The sequence below is a fragment of the Stenella coeruleoalba genome (genome assembly GCF_951394435.1).
Source record: "Stenella coeruleoalba genome assembly, chromosome: X".
Lineage (NCBI taxonomy): Eukaryota > Metazoa > Chordata > Mammalia > Artiodactyla > Delphinidae > Stenella > Stenella coeruleoalba.
Genome location: NC_137152.1, coordinates 21,131,536 through 21,152,683, shown reverse-complemented (window position 1 = coordinate 21,152,683; position 21,148 = coordinate 21,131,536). Strand labels below are relative to the sequence as shown.

Here is a 21,148-nt window from a genome sequence, read left to right as displayed (position 1 = left end):
ATCACTCCCTAACACCATACACAAAAATAAGCTCAAAATGGATTAAAGACCTAAATGTAAAGCCAGGAACTGTCAAACTCTTAGAGGAAAACAGGATGAACACTTTGACATAAATCACAGCAGGATCCTTTTTGACCCACCTCCTAGAGAAATGGAAATAAAAACAAAAATAAACAAATGGGACCTAATGAAACTTAAAAGCTTTTGCACAGCAAAGGAGACCATAAACAAGACCAAAAGACAACCCTCAGAATGGGAGAAAATATTTGCAAATGAAGCAGCTGACAAAGGATTAATCTCCAAAATTTATAAGCAGCTCATGCAGCTCAATAACAAAGACACAAACAACCCAATCCAAAAATGGGCAGAAGACCTAAACAGACATTTCTCCAAAGAAGATATACAGACTGCCAACAAAGACATGAAAGAATGTTCAACATCATTAATCATTAGAGAAATGCAAATCAAAACTACAATGAGATATCATCTCACACCAGTCAGAATGGCCATCATCAAAAAATCTAGAAACAATAAATGCTGGAGAGGGTGTGGAGAAAAGGGAACCCTCTTGCACTGTTGGTGGGAATGTGAATTGATACAGCCACTATGGAGAACAGTATGGAGGCTCCTTAAAAAACTAAAAATAGAACTACCATATGACCCAGCAATCCCACTCCTGGGCATATACCCTAAGAAAACCATAATTCAAAAAGAGTCATGTACCAAAATGTTCATTGCAGCTCTATTTACAATAGCCTGGAGATGGAAACAACCTAAGTGTCCATCATCGGATGAATGGATAAAGAAGATGTGGCACATATATACAATGGAATATTACTCAGCCATAAAAAGAAACGAAATTGAGCTATTTGTGATGAGGTGGATAGACCTAGAGTCTGTCATACAGAGTGAAGTAAGTCAGAAAGAGAAAGACAAATACCGTATGCTAACACATATATATGGAATTTAAGGGAAAAAATGTCATGAAGAACCTAGGGGTAAGACAGGAATAAAGACACAGATCTACTGGAGCACGGACTTGAGGATAAGGGGAGGGGGAAGGGTGAGCTGTGACAAAGCGAGAGAGAGGCATGGACATATATACACTAACAAACATAAGGTAGATAGCTAGTGGGAAGCAGCCGCATAGCACAGGGAGATCAGCTTGGTGCTTTATGACCGCCTGAAGGGGTGGGATAGGCAGGGTGGGAGGGACGGAGACGCAAGAGGGTAGAGATTTGGGAACACATGTATATGTATAACTGATTCACTTTGTTATAAAGCAGAAACACACCATTGTAAAGCAATTATACCCCAATAAAGATGTTAAAAAAAAAAAAAAAGAACTACCATATGACCCAGCAATCCCATTCCTGGGCATATACACTAAGAAAACCATAATTCAAAACGAGTCATGTACCAAAATGTTCATTGCAGCTCTATTTACAATAGCCCGGAGATGGAAACAACCTAAGTGTCCATCATCGGATGAATGGATAAAGAAGATGTGGCACATATATACAATGGAATATTACTCAGCCATAAAAAGAAACGAAATTGAGCTATTTGTAATGAGGTGGATAGACCTAGAGTCTGTCATACAGAGTGAAGTAAGTCAGAAAGAGAAAGACAAATACCGTATGCTAACACACATATATGGAATTTAAGAAAAAAAATGTCATAAAGAACCTGGGGTAAGACAGGAATAAAGACATAGACCTACTGGAGAATGGACTTGAGGATATGGGGAGTGGGAAGGGTAAGCTGTGACAAAGCGAGAGAGAGGCATGGACATATATACACTAACAAACATAAGGTAGATAGCTAGTGGGAAGCAGCCTCATAGCACAGGGAGATCAGCTCAGTGCTTTGTGACCGCCTGGAGTGGTGGAATAGGGAGGGTGGGAGGGAGGGAGACGCAAGAGGGAAGAGATATGGGAACATATGTATATGTATAACTGATTCACTTTGTTATAAAGCAGAAACTAACACACCATTGTAAAGCAATTATACTCCAATAAAGATGTAAAAAAAAAAAAGTTCAAATAAAAAAATTAAAAAAAAAGTGTTAGTAAGCAAAATTATTTCTCAAAGGTTTTGGAAATTCATGTTTTAGAAAGACAATTATTGATTTGCATTTTGAAAGGCTGTGCTAGAAAAATAAACAGGTAGTTTTCCTTTAAAGCCTTAACATTTTGTTTACCAACTCATCTTCCCTTTGTCAGAAGGCAACTCTACCTAGAGGCATCAACTGCGATCCTGTTTCTCAGATATTCAAGGCGTTCCACAGGCTGGACAGCACTCCATACCCATGATAATTCCTTTCATCTCTCCTTCCCTCCCCCTTCAGGGTTCTTTGCCCTGGAGAGATGCAAATTTGAGAAAAAAGGTTAATGGCTGTTAATAGCTAAATGTGTTTCCTTTTCAGGGGTAAAATGCTATTATAGAAAACAACTCTTGTCCTCTGTTGCAGATGGTATGAGTTTTAATTCTTGTACTTTTGTGTACAGGCTTTGCTGGGCAAGTCATTTGTTCTCTCTGAACTACAATTTCTTTATCTGAAAAAGTAATCTTCATTCAGTTTAGCACTTCTTCAGGGCCTTTGATGTTTCCAGGCCCAAGGATAACCACTGGGTTCACAACTATGCCCCTGAGCAATTCTTTTGTTCCTACTGCACAAAATTGTTATGAAACTCAAATTAGACCATTTATATGAAAGCGTTTGGACAATTAAGTGTTATCATTGGGATGGTAGCATGTGAACACTTCCTTTGTTGCATTCAACCATAGAAAAAGGTAAGAGTGGGCATTTCAGGGAAAGAAATTGGTTAAGGATGGAAAAATCTTTTGTCAGAGATAACTTTTTAAGTTAATTCCAAAGAAATTACTGCTCAAACTGAAGGACTGCTATCTCCATAGTTCTATTCATTAAAATGTAAACCAAAAAACTATTGTTCCCTTTATGTTCAAATTAAAGTATCTTATTCTTTCCTTCTAGCCTGCAACACCGATATGCTGTAGAGAGGGACAAATGAAATAAAACATAACCACATATTAGTTTTCTATGCTGTGTAACAAATTATCACCAATTTAGCAGCTTAAAACAACATATGCTTATTATCTCACAATTTCAGTGGGTTCGGAGTCCAGGTCTGGTTTAGCTGGGTACTCTGCTCAGGGTCACAACACTTCAATCATGGGCTGTGTCTAATTTGGAGGCCTGATTGGGGAAGAATCTGCTTCCAAGCTCATTCAAATTGTTGGCAGAATTAATTAATTTCCTTGCACCTGTGTGATTGAGGACCCTGGCTTTCTTGCTGGCTGTCAACTATGGGAGCCACCCTTAGGTCCCAGAGGCTAATAACTGCATTTCCATGACTCATGGGTTTCTCCAACATGGCCACTTACTTCATCAAGCCACTCTGGGTCTAGTCCATATTAAAAGAGCATTCACCTGATTAAATCAGGCCCACCTTGGCTAATCTCCCTTTTGATTAATTCTGTATGGATTGATTTGGGATCTTAACTATATCTGCAAAGACCCTTTATCTTTGCCATATTCTATGGCTAGAAGCAAGTCACAGGTCTTGTCCACACTCAAGGGGAGGGTACTTCACAAGGCATGAAATACAAGGGAGTGGGAATCATGTAGGCTACCACAATGCTTAAAAAGAATTAAAGAGAAGATCTTTTTTAAAAAAATCTAAATTTGATTTTTTCAAATCAAATGCACTGTACCATTTCCTTAACTCCTCTATCACAGTCGTTTTTGTTTTGTAAGCTGCTTTAGGAAATAGACCGGTATCCCTCCAGGGGAGATAAGAAGTGCATACACGTAGTGGATGGAGAGAGTATGAGGGCTATATTGGTGATATTATCAATAATACTACTTAACAATTAACTATGGGCCATGAATTATTCAGAGTATTCTGCATGAATTACTTAATTTAATTCTCACAACAACCTTATGAGGTAGGTACTATTATTATACAAAGTAAAAATGTGATTATTTGGAAGATCTACATAGGAATGCCTAGTAATATTTGCGCCCTTCGTGCTTATTGTGGTGTATGTGTAGTTGCTGAATCCAGATTTGTTGAACTAATAGCCTGAAATATTTATGGTTAACATTTAGAGTCTACAGTACTTAACGCAGACATTAAACCAAAGGTTCTTGGCAAGTTGTAAACTACAAACAGCATGCTGGTTGTTAGGTGTTCTGGGTTTCTAAACTTGACCCTGCTTTTTCACTTACTGAGAACTTGAAGTAATCACTTTAACTCCCTAGATCCCCAAAATCTTTCCTTTAAAATAAGAATTTGAAACTAGATCACCTGTAAGAGTCTCTCTGTACTTAAGTAAAACACATTCAAAATGCATGGGGAATTTGTCACACAGGGTCCACCTAATAACCAAAACACATTTCTAAGTACTTTAACCACATATACTTATAGTAGGAATAATGCTAGGTGAGTGAAGTTCATATTTGGGCAAGGGTTTTGTGACAGGACAGACTTAGGTTTGTGTTCTAGCCCTAAAACGTATTAGCTGCAAGTGAGCCTCTTTGAGCATCAGTGTCTTCCCCTGTGAAACTTCAAAAAGAGAACTTCCTTGCCAACCTGTTTTGGGAATCAATTAAGATAACTTACATAAAGCAATTAATATAATGTCTGGTGCCACGATGCTGCTCACTTTCTCTTTTTCTATGGAAAAAAAGAAATATAAAAGAACAATCTGTAAACAAGACCAAATGAATTTTATCTTCATATAGCAATTCAAACTTTGAAAATATAAACTTCTTAAATCTTCCTTTGGATGTTTATAAACATACAACACCCCACAGTAAGGGTGTGTGTGTGTGCGTGCGTGCGCGCGCGTGTGTGTATGTATGATGCTATTGTGTGAATAAAGTTCCCTTGTTAGCTGAATGAATCTTATAAGTTGGGAGACTTGAATATAAAATGTCTCCCTTGGTGGTTATAAAGGAAAGTCATGTGTACATTTCTGAATGTTCCATTATACACACTTTAATTGCAGTGGTATTTTAATTGCACAGTGATTGCAGTTTTATAAGTGAGACTTATAAAAATAGTCTATGCTATACTATATTGAATGAAGCATTTCAGCGTTTAAGAAGATGATATAAAAAGAGTTGTAAACTACAACTTAAAAAATTAGAATTAACTACAGCTTAAAAAATTAAGCTCTTTTTTTTAAGGTGATTGCTCTTTAATTCCACCTTCACTGCCCATAGGCTGAAAACAGTTGGAAGATGAACATTGTAATTGACTAGCATGGGAGATTTTAACACTTACTTGCAGTGTTGAGGGAAATCAGTTTCTGTACATCTTCTGAACTAAGCTAAAATCTCTATCTAGAGCATTCCTATTAAGTGGCCATCTTATCAACCTTCCCTTTATATGTTTCATTCTAATTTCTTTGTGGGATACCCTTGCTCATATAATAAAATATAAGCATGGATATGTTATGCTTTTAGGATCAAGCATGGCTTCTTTGATCATTCCTTTGTGGATATTCCAGGTATTAAGAACACACATGGTTGAAAAATTACATTTTTAGAAGTCCTATGCCCACAATATCTGCTTCTGTACTTTCATACTCTTATTACTTTCAATTTCCATTTTTTATCCCACTATATTCAAAGAAACTAATATCACCATGAATAACATGCTGATTCAGACAGATTTTTAAAAGAAATTAAAAAGACCAAAGATCACAGCAGCTGTTTTTCATCTAAGTTCCTTCTATCCAGGACCAATTTTCGAATGAGTGACTAATATTTATGAGGTTCTAGGCATCAGAATCTGCTGGGATTGAACCAGCTTTACTGAAAGATAATACAATAGATAGTTGTTTGAACCATTTTGCTTCTGAATGAACAGACTCAACTAATTCTGTCTCACATGTCCTTCTTGGCATATGTGCAGTTGACCCTTGAACGATGTGGGTTTGAACTGCGCAGGTCCACTATAGGCAGATTATTTTCTATAGTAAATATTACAGTACTATGTAATCTGTGATTGGCACATCCACTGATGCGGAACCACCTATGTGGAACTGCAGTTATTCAAAGGTCAACTGTATTAGAAATAGTTTTCCTCCTAATTTAAAAGTACTATTTTTACATGTTTGTAATTTTCTCCTGTCCAGAACTGAAAATTGGCAAAATCTAGAACAAACAAATGTGATTCTGTCAGCTTCCTAACCTATGAAATAAGGAGGTTGGGAACTAATTGGCTTTTAAGGCTTTTCTTCTGAGTCATGTTCTATGGTTTTAGTTTTCTAGGCTCCCACATTTCTTGCTCAGATAATTGAAAAAAAATTTGGTATCCTATGTTTCTTTTCTACTTTCTTCATATTCCAAGGGCTTGCTTGATTATTTAATGAGATTAGGAATACATGCATAAAATGGGGTCACCTTCTTCCCTGAAAACAATTGAGAACAAACAGCATGGAAAAATAAAAACTCAAACAAACTTGGTGAAAAAACCCCACAAAAAAACCCCAATCCCCAAATCCCCAGTGAATTAGAGTAAAATGGAACAAATCAAAATCTCAGCCCCAAAGAAATTACATGCTTTTCAGTTCTAGGGCATCTCTCTCACAGAGCTGTTCATAAGTCGGTAGCCTACTAAGCTGGCCATCCCTCCATTGAACCAAAGGGCCATTTACCACAGAGAGGCTAGAGAAGTGTGGCAAAACTCACATGATACCAAGAAGTTCAGGGGAAAGTGATGATCAAAGAATTTGATAGACATATCATTATTGAAGGAAGCAGATTTTAGTTACGGCTAAGCTTACACACTTAAGCAGGTTGAAGCTAAAAATCTATAGTTGCTGATCTGGTTAACTGAAGAGCAGTGGGAGCTAAATCACCATATAAAAGATTATCAAAGTGCTGGATTCACTGAGAGTCAGGCCTTCTACCAACTGGTAGGTGGAAAATACTCTCAGCATTGAATGTCAGGGAGAAAGAGTTTTAATTCTATTGATCTAAATCTAAGATACTTACTCCTTAATTCATCCCCTGGGTCTTTCTACCTTACAGCATTTAATGAAAGCTTGGCAACAAGAGAAGCCACTGCAATGATGCAATGAGAAGCCCGCCCACTGCAATGAAGAGTAGCTCCCGCTCGCCACAACTAGAGAAAGCCTGTGCACAGCAATGAAGACCCAACACAGCCAAAAAAAAAAAAAAAAAAAAAGAACCTCAAGGGAATTCCCTGGTGGTCCAGTGGGGTTAGGACTCTGTACTTCCACTGCAGAGGGCACTAGTTCGATCCCTGGTCGAGGAACTAAGATCCCACATGCTGCGTGGTGTGGCCAGAAAAAAAAAAGTTAAAATTAAAACCTCAAAATCCTCACAGGAAACAACTCCTCTTAGAATATACTTTAATAAAAATGTTTCATATTGACAGAAATTCTGCCAGGGTCTGAATTAGATGTATAAAATACTAAGAACACTGGATACATCAGCATTTGATGTGCAGCTAGACGGTGAGTGAAGACGTATTACTTAATTTTTGAGGATTCTTCTTGTACAGAGTTAGAAAGTGCTTGTATTTAATCTTTGATAAATTCTAAGCACTTCCTTAAGATATTCTTTTCTGCCTAGGGAAATATACTCATTAAAAGAATATTTTAAGATGTAACTTAATGAATAAGAGCAAATATTCATGAGAGAGTAAGTTTCTATGTGTTTACTAAAATTTTAAATAAAAATTCACTTAAATCAGTTCAGCAAATGTTTATTTCACATCTACTATATAGAATGTACTAAGCTAGATGTCGTGCTTAAGTAGATAAAATGTCAAAGCAATACTGTACATATTAGTGGGAAAAACTTATTACATTTAAAATGTAACCTTATTCTATTAACGTTGCTTTGCTATAGAATATGCTACAGGTTTCCTCATACCTTATTTATTTGCGTGTTGCTGGGTTTTTTTTAAGGAGTAGAATAACATATTTATATGCTCTTATTTTTCTTTGCTATTTCTTTCTTATTATTTTTAAAGTAATATCTTCATAGCAGTTTTCAGAAGAAATTTAGATTATAAAAAGAGAAGACATACATATGTGGTAATATCTTTTATGCACACCACACAAATTTCACAGCTTATTAAATTTCTTCTTTGGTTGTTGCTAAAATGCACCTCTTAGCAAACCAAAGAAATTTACTTCATGACTCAAATTCTCTGTTCTTTGCAGAAGCCTAGCATGGGTACCATTTCAAATTTTTGGCTCCATAGTTTTAAATATTTGATGTTCAAGAATGTTTCCTGCTGATCGAATAACTCTTTCACTCACAAACATAAGAAGGAAAAAAGTGGAAAAGAGAAGCTGAGGGAAACAAATTGTTCTTAAAATACAACAGCTGGCTGAATTAAATTGAGTCAATTACAGATTGCATCTTACACTGAAATACAGTTTTCAGCAAAGAGACAACAATAATGTGATGATTTAGTTTTTGCATGAGATTCTCACTTATTGAACATGTAAAATAGACAAATATGACATTTATCAGGAAATACATGTTAAAATTTTAGCCCTCTGGGTTGACAGACTGTGTCATAGTGAAACTTTGCAGTGACAGTAGGGCTAGAAGAAAATTTGAAGATTATATCTTTTTATTGCAGCAGTAATTAAGTGGGCAGATGTCTCAATTGTGGTGCAATTGGCCTACTTTTCCACAAGCTAAACTTCTTTGCCCATCTGGACATGGCCAATGACCTACTTTTCTCAATTCTACCAGTATTGTATACTAACTCACAAAAGTGAAAAGTAATCTACATATTATGAAAGGAAATACTGTGGTCGAAATGACGTATGATGTTTAGCAATTACTCTTGTTTTCCTAATATATTTGTTATGGGGTAAATATACTTTCTTATAGGCTATTTTATGTAGATTCCTAAATTTAACCTCAATATATAGCAGAAAGGTAAGCCTAGATGTGAACACACACACATACACACACATACATTTTGATTTTGATTTCACATTTTATTTTCACCTTTAAAATACTCTTTTGAACCTGTCTTCCCTTATCTGGACTTGCTATGAAGACGGCATAAATTTACTGTTTCTTATACAAATTTCAGGGAGTGACCTTGAGCCTGAGTCTTGGGCACTGTTGCCTGTGTCTTCCTTACGTGAAATTGTTCAGTATTAGATTTTACATTGATTTTAACTGGAAAATGGATATCTTTCTTGAACTTTTCACTACTATTCTTTCTCCATGAGACATTGAACACACTTTTCTTTTTGTTTCATTCCTATATATATTCATGAATACATATATGGTTTTAATACATAAATTCACTAAAAATTATTATTATTATTTTAATATTTTAAAAATTAATTTAGTTTATTTCTTTTTGGCTGCATTGGGTTTTCGTTGCTGCGCATGGGCTTTCTCTAGTTGCAGCAAGTGGGACATGGGCTTCTCATTGCGGTGGCTTCTCTTGTTGCGGAGCACGGGCTCTAGGTGCGCAGGCTTCAGTAGTTGTGGTGCACGGGCTTAGTTGCTCTGCGGCATGTGGGATCTTCCCGGACCAGGGCTTGAACCAGTGTCCCCTGCATTGGCAGGTGGATTCTTAACCACTGCGCCACCAGGGAAGCCCACTAAAAATTATTTATTAAATCCCTATCCTGTGCTGAGTACTTTGCTGTTGTGGAAAATATGACTATCTTATAATGGATATTCAGAAACTTAGAATATTTTAAATCTTGAATGTTATGTCTACCTCTAAGTATAAAACATAACTTAATATTCTGAACTAAGTTTTAAAGATTTAAATAAAAGGAACATGTTATGGTAATTTGAGACATAGTTTGTCTCAGTCAGATAGAATAAGCTGTTCCGTAGTAACAAAAATTCCCCAATTCTCCAAAGATGATGATAATGGTAAAGTTGATATCTTGTTTATTCTACGTGTCTGTTCTGGGTCACTGGGAAGGGATAGGGGAAGTACTTTTTGTTCATGGTAGTTGCACACGGAGTCAAGCTGACAGAACCACCACCATCTGGAATATTGCTGGTCATGGGAAAAGTGCAGAAAGGGATCTATGTATGGTAGCACATCTGTAATTTAATGAGCCAGCTCAGTAGTGACGAGCGCTGCTTATACTCACAGCAGCAGCTAAAATCTAATCACACAGTCCTATCCAACTGCACAGAGAACAGGAAGTACAGTCCTATCATGTATATAAATGGGAAAATAACCAGAAATATTTGTCATACAGCACTAATAACTGAAGAAACAGTGGTGTTTGACAAACAGCCCCCACCTACTGATCATTGAATACTATTTGGCTCACCCTCTTTCTCTCATATAAAATACATCTATGTCTCCTCCCCAAGGAGATAAACCAAAAGCCTCTTTTAGGCAAAACATCAATTTCAGTGTCCAGGATCACAGCGTTACCTCTATCAGGGAGACTGACGTGTGGCAAAATCTATGAACAAGAAGAAACACAAGGTATTTCCCTACACCATCCCACCATATGCAATGAAGGAACAAGTTCAGTATAACTGCAGTAAACACTCCTCATGAGAAAATAAAGGATAGGGGACTTGTAGAGTTGGGTAGCAATTCTGACACGTCACTAGGAAGACATTTGAATGTGGGGACTATTCCTTGATTAGACTCCAGATTTTCTCCCTAGAAGGAACTCCCCAGCCATTGATTTTTAAAACCCTTTTCTGTGTCCGGTGGTAGGTTCTTACATTTTTATTACCATCTTTGCCCACATTTGAAATGAGATTTCAGACTAAGCTGTTCTTGAGGGCTGTTCAGCTTTCTCATCCTGCTTTGTCTATTCAGAAGTTTGAAAGCCCAAGTATTGCTTTGTGTCTCAAAGAACTGTAAAAAATTTTACTACAAATTTGTGTTTTCTTTCTCTTCTACTCCAGTTTGTTCCGTGTGTAAACACATACACACACACCTATTAGTTTTTTGTGTGACATAATATTCTTTACTCACTTTTACATGACATTTTTGACAAAGCTACTCAGCTCTCCTCCTATTACAACTTTTTCTTTAACTTTTTATTTTGAAATAATTAAAATTTACATAAAAATTGCAAAATAGTAGAGTTCCCATATACCTTTCATCCAACTCCCACCAATATTAACATTTTATATAACAATAGTATAATTATCAAAACCAGGAAATTAACAATATTAACTAGATTACAGACTTAATTCAAATTTTATCAGTGTTCCCACTAATGTTTTTCTTCTCTTCCAGGATCTAAGCCAAGACTCCGTATTGTATTACTTGTCATGTCTGCTCAGTCTCCTCTAATTTGTGACAATTTTTAACTTTTTATCTTTCTTTCATGACCTTGACACTTTTGAAGAGTACTGGTCAGGTGTTTTGTACATGTTTCTTAACTTGGGTTTGTCTGATGTTTTCTCATAATTAGATTGAAGGTATTCATTTTTGGCAAGAATATCACAGAAGTATTATTCATAGTTATTTTTTGAGATCTTTCTCTCTCCCTTTCTTAACTGTGGGCACATTGTTGGAACAGTTTGTTTCCATGTCTGCTACCTAGTCCTAAAGCTAATGCCTCATATTTGAGACTTTTGTTATAGCAGTACTCCCTTTCTGGGAATCAACTTTGTGTCAGTCATAACAGACAGGTTACGTTATAGAAAGTACAACTTGCATATCTCAATGCTTAAAGAAACACATGCTTACTTCTCACTCACACTACATGGCAATCACTGGTTGTTAGAGAGGCTTTCTTTGCTCATGGTCGTGTCTCAGGTATTCAGGCTCATGAAGCAGCCACTATTTTCAATGTTTCTGGTCATAGCAGGAAGTATGTTACCTCAACAATTAAATGCCCCAGCCTGAAAGTGACACATCATGCTTCTGCTCTCAATTCAATGTTTTGATCTAGTCAGAGGTCACCAGGAAGTATATTCCTACCATGTGCTTAGAAGGAGGAGGCCAGAAATATTTGACAAACAGCATCAATGATGATCACATTCCTACTATAATACTTCATAAAATTTAAATGATTTTATAAAATTATTTTCTGATTTTGCATATTATGTGCAATGGAAAAATCTGAAAAGAGCAAAAAAGCATGAAGGATAAACATCACATTATTCCTAATTCAGCCCTCAAGAAATTATGCATAAGTGTTTATGCTTGTTTCCTTGCATTTGCTTTTCTGTGTGTGTGTGTGTGTGTGTGTGTGTGTGTGTAACCAGGATCACACTTCAGAAACAGATTTATATACTGCTAAATTTGACTTACTGTAAAAATTCTACTATTTCAGCAAAAATTTTTTGAAATGATTGTTTTATTAAATAACTATACTATTTCATCACATATATACAATGACATTTTCATTTATATTTTTCTTTGTTAGATATATTGCTGTTTTTAATACTCTACTATTCTAAAACTGCTATGATATAATCTATTTAAAATACATTCTTTCTGTTTTTCTACTTATTAGCATGGCAGATGAAAGCTGGACAGATTGTCATGAGACTTTGGAGGCTTATATATGGTGCTTGGTTTATTATTATTATTCCTGGATATTAGTTATCATGAATAAATAAAGTTCTTGCTGCACCATACCTTAAAGCACAGCACATGGAGTGTTCTCACTTACCTGCAAAGCAATTTTATCCTAATTCCAGAACATCACCAGCCCCTCATATGAATTTTAAACTGTCGTTTAAATAAGAAATATTTTGCTGTTAATCTTCTTGGGGTTTCCAAGCATATCTACAAATTCTCGTGGTTTTCTCTTATTTAAAAACTACACTGTGGCAGCCATGAGAATGAGCCTCTTAGATCTATGATTTCAGGGAGCATAATTGACAGAGATCCCCAGTTACTGCCCTCTGAAATCCGTCATGGTATTGGCACCGAGGTCACACTTCCCATGAGCTGCTCTCAGCCAGTGACTGAGCATGGCAGGGATACTAAGACAGACAGACCCGTCCTGGGAAACAGAACTCCTCTGACTCTTGATCTTGGCTCAAGGACTCCCCATCAGCTTTGCTGAAATTTTTTAGAACTGCACTGCATTCTTTAATTTTCTCTCTCTCCCACCTTTCCACTAAGAGGCATGCCAGGGATACTGGCCTGCTTTTGCTTTTCCTTGTTAGGGGGCAACTATGAGAAGAAATTCATCAGTGTTCGAACAGTGTGGGAACCAGAGCATCAAGGTTGTCTGAGAAAGCTAGCTTCCCTGCCTCTGGAGACACTGAGGTTCATAACAGGTGTGTTGCCCCTCCTTTCAGTAAAAGGAGCTCATCTATCCTTGGAGAACTCATCCACCCATCTCCTCCTGCTGAGAGAAGATTGTACTCAGGTCTCAGGCAGCTCATTGTCTAACAAGCTGAAGTAAGTTCCTAGGGTCACATTTGGACACTTTTGCTCATTGCCCCTACCACACATTAAAATGTTTGCTGGTAGTTCAAGATACTATTTTTCATAATACAAAAGTGTCCTTCTTTTATATTCATAGAATTATTAATATTAAGCTATCTTTTCAATCCTGAGATAGCCCTATTTTTTTCTCAGCAGTTAAATCACTTAATGAACAATTGAATTTGTTTTCATGAAATCAGGTATTCTCATTTGAATTTACTGGAGATTGAACTATTGTGGAACCATGGTTTTACGCAGATGTGTGCGTGTGTGTGTCCACAATGAGCTTATGTGTGTCCCTTACATTTGCCAATTATTGACAGCCTAGGTGTGTTCCATTCAAATACAAATTGCTTGGCTTTCCATTATTTTCTGTAAGAGTAAATGGTTTACTTAGCATGGAAATTATCATAACAGAAAACAACACATCATCTTTACTTAGAACCTATTTGAAAACTTTGGTATATTTTTCCATTTCTTCCATGTTAATTTGTTGGTTCAGGTTTTGTCTACTTACATCAATTTAGATAATTTATGTTTCCATAAATATTTATTTCCTCAGATTGACAGAATGTATGTAGTCTGTCTCTATATTTTTAAACAGCTCTGTAGGTTTTTCTTTCTTTTTGCTTCAAATTTTATTTATCAGTGTTTTCTATATTTAACTTGCCAATATTTATTTATGAAACACTTTAAGAAAACAAGTATTCTATTTGTTGTATTGTAATTGATTGTCCATATTCTTATTTATTAATTTATGTTTTAAGTGTTCTGATTTTTTTCTTGCTTTACTTTGGGTAATTTTTTTCTTTCTAAAATTGAATTAATTATTTACTTAATTAAAATTATTTTTTCTCTAAGGAACATATTTAAACCTATGAATCTTTTTTCCATGAGTAGGGCTTCCAGCAAACTTCCTATGTCTTGATAAGTAATATTCTCACTGTTTTATGGATTATTTGCAATGACATTTTCTTATGCTTTTGTAATTTACATATTTTAAATGTAAAGAATAATGCATGCTTGCCGTGACAAACTGAGCAATACAAAGATTTATAAAGAAATTCAATATCTCCTCTACCCTGGACCACCAATGTTATAATTTTCTCTAATATCTTTTTGCATCTTTCTTTGTGCTTCCTTCTATAGATACTTCCAAATATCCATAAATGCATAGTTCCTCCCCCTCATCTATATGTTTACAAAGATGGGATCATTCTCTATATATTACTCAGCTATTTAAAATTTTTGTTTGTTTTTTCTTAGTGATATACCATACTTAGCATTCCATGATAACACATGTAGAGCTAGCTCATTATTTTTCGATAATCGCTTAATATTCTGTGTTGAAGGATTTAGGCTCAGGCTACGGATTATTTCTCTATTGAGCTTCATTACCCTTTGTAACTAGTCAGATTCATTACAGGTTCGACCAGTTAGTTTTAGTTAATTTAATTTGGGGTATGTTGGAGTTTTTTTTCCTTTTTCCTTTGTCTTTGGCTCAGAAGACATTATTTGGAAAAATATGAGAGAAGATATGTTAGCAATTTAAAGTCAGATCCAGCTTTAAGTTAGTAGTCTCTCTAACTTTTGTGTTATTCTTTTCAACAAGCCTTGCCCCTCCATCCTCTTCATTTATGACTGTTCATTCTTTCTCAATTGGAAGTTAAAGCTAGAAATTAAATTTCTCATCAAGATATACAAAGACCTCCATGACATCTTCTCTCCTCTTTCCAGCCTCATCATCAGCCATTCCCCATCTCCAAACAGACACTACACAATCATTTTCAATCCTAGATTATTCTTTGCTTTTCTGGACCTCCTTATTTAAATTCATGTTTTTCCTTCTGCCTTGAATATCCTTTCTCCTTTTCCATTTCTGACTAATTCTTATATATCCTCAACAGTCACTTTAGAAAGCACCACGTCTGTAAACCTCACCCCATCTCCACCCCATCCAATTTTAGGCCCATTTCTTTCTTTTGCACTGTCTATAATAGCACCTATCATCCTGTTGCTGCTGTATGTGACAGCCCTAAAAGTGTTTCCTGAGCTTCCCTGACTCCTCAAGTTCTCATTATGCATCTCCTCTTGGTTACCTGGAATAGCAAAACAGTAGCACCTACCACAAAATTTAACATTTAAACATAAATAATAAGGTACATGAAACACATATACATATGTATTTACTTATAAATTAGATAGAATACATAGAGATAACTTATCAATATGGACTTAAACCCCAGATGTCTAAACACAGAATACACTGCTAATCAATGAATATACGTTAAATGACAGATGTATCTTTTTTACTTCATAGGGAAGAAATAACCTTACATGGTTTTATTCTCTTTTTAGATGATGTTCAATGAAATTTTTAATGGTTAAATTGTAAGAAAGGGCCATGGATGCTTTATACGAGCATGAATAGGATAGACTTTTCTGCCTCTGAATGAAGACTATCCATTAATAAGAACAATTACAATTTACAGTCAGTTCTGTTTTCAATCTCTCTTCACCATCTCAACCCCCCCAAAAGATTTATAAGAAATATGTTTGTTACAAGCATCACACTATTTTTTATAATCTGGGCACTCAGTAATGTTGGGAATATAGTCCCAAACCACCTGTGTTTTGCCCTGTGAATTACAGGAGCAGCAGCGCCAACAATGTTCTATTGTCACCTTCTGCCCCACTGGCCTGCTGGCCTCTCTGCTCAGCCACCTGATTGCTCCTCATACAGAATGATCAATGCTAGAATTAGGATGGACCTTAGCACCAGCAATGTGAGCTCCCTTATGTTACTGATGAGGAAATTGAGGCCCAGAGGTTCAGTAGCTTGCTCATTAGTTTGCAGTGAGTCAGCGATAATGCAGACTCTTATCTCCTTGGCCAGTGCTTCTTTCTTTCTTTTTTCCCCCAATTTTATTGGGATATAATTGAATCCAGAACTGTACAAGTTTAAGGTGTACATCATAATGATTTGACTTACATACATCATGAAATGATTACCACAATAGGTTTAGTGAACATCCATCCTCTCATGTAGATACATTAAAGAAATAGAAAAAATATTTTTCCTTGTGATGAGAACTCTTAGGACTTACTCTCGTAACTTTCATATATAATCTACAGCAGTGTTAATTATCTTTATCATATTGTATATTACATCCCTAGTATTTATGTATCTTCTAACTGGAAGTTTGTACCTTTTGACTACTTTCATCTAATTCCCTCTCCACCCACCCCCTGACTCTGGCAGTCACAAATTTGATCTCTTTTTCTGTGAGTTTGTTTGTCTGTTTGTTTTTGAAGTATAACTGACCTACAACTCTACGTTAGTTCCTGGTACACAACATGGTGATTCACTATTTCTATACATTTCAAAATGATTACCATGATTAGGCTAGCTGTCCTCTGTCGCAAAACAAAGATTTTACATAATTATTGGCTGTATTCCCCATACTGTACATTTCGTACCCATGACGTATTTATTTTGTAACTGAAAGTTTGTACCTCAATCTCCCTCACGTATTCGTTTCTTCTCCCAACTCTCTCCCCTCTGGCAACCACCTGTTTGTTCTCTGTATCTATAACTGTTTCTGTTTTGTTATGTTTGTTCACTTCCTTTGTTATTTAGATTTCACATAAGTGAAATCATACAGTATTTGTCTTTGTCTGACTTATTTCACTTAGCATAATAACCTCTAGGTCCATCCATCTTGTTGGAAATGGCAAGATTTCCTTCTTTTTATGGCTGAGCAATATCCCATAGTGTGTATATGTATACATATATACACCACATCATTGTTCATTCAGCTGTTAATAGACACTTAGGTCACTTCCGACTTCCATATCTTGGCTATTGTAAATAATGCTGCAGTGAACATTGGGGTGCATATATCTTTTTGAATTAGTAATTTCATTTTCTTTAGATAAATACCCAGAAGTGGAATTACTGGATCGTATGATAGTTCTATTTTTAATTTTTTGAGGACTCTCCTTACTGTAAGGAGAGTCCTCAAAAACTGGCTGCACCAATTTACATTTCTACCAACAATGCACGTGGGTTCCCTTTTCTCTACATTCTCACCAACATTTGTTATTTCTTATCTTGTTCATAATAGCCATTCTGACAAGTGTGAGGAGATCTCACTGTGGTTTTGATTTGCATTTCCCTGATGATTAGTGATGTTGAAGATCTTTTCATGTGCCTGTTGGCCATTTGTATATCTTTTTTGGAAAAATGTCTATTCTGGTCCTCTGCCCATTTTTAATTGGGTTGTTTGATGTTGAGTTATATGAGTTCTTTATATATTTTGGAATATTAACCCCTTGTTGGATATTTCATTTACAATTATCTTCTCCCATTCAGTAGGTGGCATTTTTGTTTTATTGATAGTTTCCTTTGCTGTGCAAAAGCTTCTTAGTTTGATGTACTCCCATTTGTTTATTTTTGCTTTTGTTTCCCTTGCCTGAGGAGACATATCAAAAAAAGATATTGCTAAGACCAATGTCGAAGAGTGTATTGCCTATGCTTTCTTGTATAAGTTTTATGGTTTCAGGTCTTACATTTAAGTTTTTAATACATTTTGAGTTTGTTTTTGCATATGGTGTGAGAAAGTAGCCTAGTTTTATTCTTTAGCACATAGCTGTCTCTTTTTCCCAACACCATTTACTGTAGAGGCTGTGTTTTCCTCATTGTACATTCTTGCCTTGTTTGTTGTAGATTAATTGTCCATATAAGTGTGGGTTCATTCCTGGGATCTCTATTCGGTTCCTTTGACTTATCTGTCTGTTTTTGCGCCAGTACCATACAGTTTGATTACTTTAGCTTTGTAGTATAGTCCGAAGTTAGGGAACGTGCAGTCAGTTTTATCTTAAGAAGAAGGTAATGTTCAGGATGATTTAAAAAACTGAAGTTTCATTTTGGAAAAATATATATGTATGAAAAGAAGAAAAAATTTTATATGGATATATATTTCTTTTTCAATTGTTTCTGTAGGCATAAAAAGAATGAGCATCAAGAAAAGAGAATTAGAAAAGTAGATAACTTTATGTATTATGTATGTATGTATTCATTTATTGCCTTATAAATTATAATATAGAATTGAGGAAGATAATACAGGGTTTATAACAGTCAGCAAAGCTGATAAAATGACATGAAGACTTAGGCAAAGCTAAAAAGCTCCTTAAAAAGTCAAAAAAAATTAAATTAGTAATTTTTGAGCTTGGGGAAATACTGGTGGAGACTAATTTGAATGAAAATGTTGGTTACCTCTAGAAATATAATATGGAGTCAGAGAACTATCACTTCCCAAATTAGGCAAATTATCTGATTTCTCTGAGACTTAGTTTCCTTCACTATAAAATGGCACCAAATGGCATGCCTATCTCCCAGATTTGTTTGAGGAAGTGAGATAAATACACTAAAAGCCTTACAATAACACCGATTAGTATATAATCTGATTCTAAAGGGAGAAGGGGAGGGATTAAAGTCCACAGCACCAAAATCACCCATTGCCATCCATGTTTAAGCTGTACTTGCAAGTGATTTTTCTTGTATTTGCAAGTAATTGATGACTTGTAAATCCCTATAGAAATGATAATTATAATCCCATAGGATTTCTAATAGTGTCATTATTAGTTCTTTTAGGGATAAATTTTTGGTTAATAAAATCAGTCTACTGAGAAAATCAAAGCAGAGGCTTAAAAGGTTTACTTTGTCTACAATGGTCAAATTAATTAAATTTCATTTTTTCTTAAATAAACATAGTATTGATGTACCTGTTAATGACAATGATCCCTTACATTTTTTAGTGAGAAGGTTGAGCCTAACAAAGGAAATTTAACATTTTCAGGAGGTGAAATTGGAAAAGATCATGAATAATTTTCCCAAAACTGGAAACTGATAATTCAAACTATATCCATTTACATACCTAAGTGTAATGAACGTCATGAATCTTGTTCATCTCTGTTGTCTAGAACATAGCCTGGTGCATAGTAGGTGCTTAATAAATATTGGATGAATGAACTTTGTATTGCATTCTAAAGGAGAAGGAAATCACAAGGAGTGAAATTATTTAAATTAACCTCTGAGCAAGTGTGTTTACCTTGAAAGGTTTGGATAGGATTAATACATTATGAAATGTGCATATTCTTTTATAGAAGACACACCATAACTTCACTTGGGTAAGCATGTTTCTGATTTGCATGTAAATGTAAAATACCATTGGATTCTGCGACAATTCATTTAATCAGTCTAAGCCTCAGTTTCCTCATTAATAAGGTCAGGAATTTGGGTTGGATACTCATTCCAACTCTGGCAATTCTAAATTTCTGTAATTCTGGGTTTTACTTAAATAAAACAGGTTCATTAGATACCTGGGTTTTATGGCTATAAATGGGAAAACCTATACTTAGTTCACAGTATCAATAGTATATAATAAAAATAATCTATTTGGCTATGTCTTTTGTAGTTTGTGTTTTTCCTCCATCTTACTTTCCAGAACACATGCATATTTTCTTGGTATTAATTTTATTTTTTATTGCAGCTATACAGACAAAAAAAAAGCCAATTACTTTTTTAAAGGGTGTAAAAATGACTCAGTGCAGGAGACTTGGAAGTTATAACAATAGGGGGAATTTCTGTTTCTAAATCCAGTGTCTGTTATGGCTCCCGAAGGATTGAGAAGTGTTTTTAAAACACTGTGCAAGTTCTTGCTCACGACTAATTGCTATGAAGAATATTGTGCTCATATAGTATCAGTATGTATAATACAGAAAATCTAAATTGAAGTTTGACAGTACTTATCTGTTTTTTTAATTGCCACAAAAAGCTATTAAATTTGCTGAAGCACAGTTTCTATGGAACCACTTCTCTGAGTTTTATCTCAGTTGTTGCACAGCACCAGGGAAGAGTATTATCTACTCCTCATACCGTCAACAAATCTAGCTTTGTGCTAGTTTCAAAAAGTTACACACACTATGTAAGGAGAAATTCATAGAAACTTAAAAAGAAACTTTTCATTTTAATGAAAATAGTGTCTAATAACTTGAGATTGTCTCTTTGCTCACCTGTGAGTCACAAAAGAAATTGGGGAGAAATTGTTCTTTTTATTTAAAATGACCATTGGCAGGCATGTAAACCTTATCTGGATGTATTTTAGTTAAATTCCTTGAAGTAATTCACTTCTGGGCTAAGAGCAAGTAAGAAATTTCAGCCCCCAAAAGTAATTTTTCACGACAAATAACTGAAGCAAAGATTTGGAAGGAAGGTGCCATCTGAACTCAAGTTATAGCACTGATAATTTCAAGCCTGACGAAAACTGATTATTGTGTTTGCTCATCTTAGAAGACAGGGAAATCCTAAGTAACGGGGTAGAAAAAAATGTAGTCTGAAAATCTAATTGACTGTCCATGCTTAAAATAAATAATGCAAATAATAAAAACACAAAATAGGCTTCTTTTGTTATCATAAAGTTATATAGTTTAAAATCTGAATTTGGACCCCTTGAAGTAACAGAATTTACTTGAGGAAATTCTAAGTACCTCTCTTACTACAGAGAGTCATAGCAGAGTCAAAAGTCCTAGCATGAAACTGCTGAAAGTGGCTAATTAAAGTGTTGCATGACTTGACAGAGATGATAAAATATGGAGCTGCCTACCTTTAAGGAGAGAGTGGTTCATTTTCATGTCTATTTTTAACCAAGTATGAG

General features: G+C 35.4%; 1 long non-coding RNA gene across 2 annotated transcripts in view; it reads right to left on the bottom strand.

Annotated features, from left to right (window-relative positions):
- Nucleotides 1-4,664: 4,664 nt before the first annotated feature.
- LOC307180079 overlaps nt 4,665-21,148 on the bottom strand; it is a 104,582-nt gene continuing 88,098 nt past the window's right edge. For both annotated transcript variants that reach the window (XR_013825674.1, XR_013825675.1), the window contains 2 exons: nt 7,282-7,331; nt 4,665-4,695 (listed from right to left, as the gene is read on the bottom strand). This is a non-coding gene — a long non-coding RNA (uncharacterized lncRNA). The remainder of the gene's footprint in view (nt 4,696-7,281; nt 7,332-21,148) is intronic.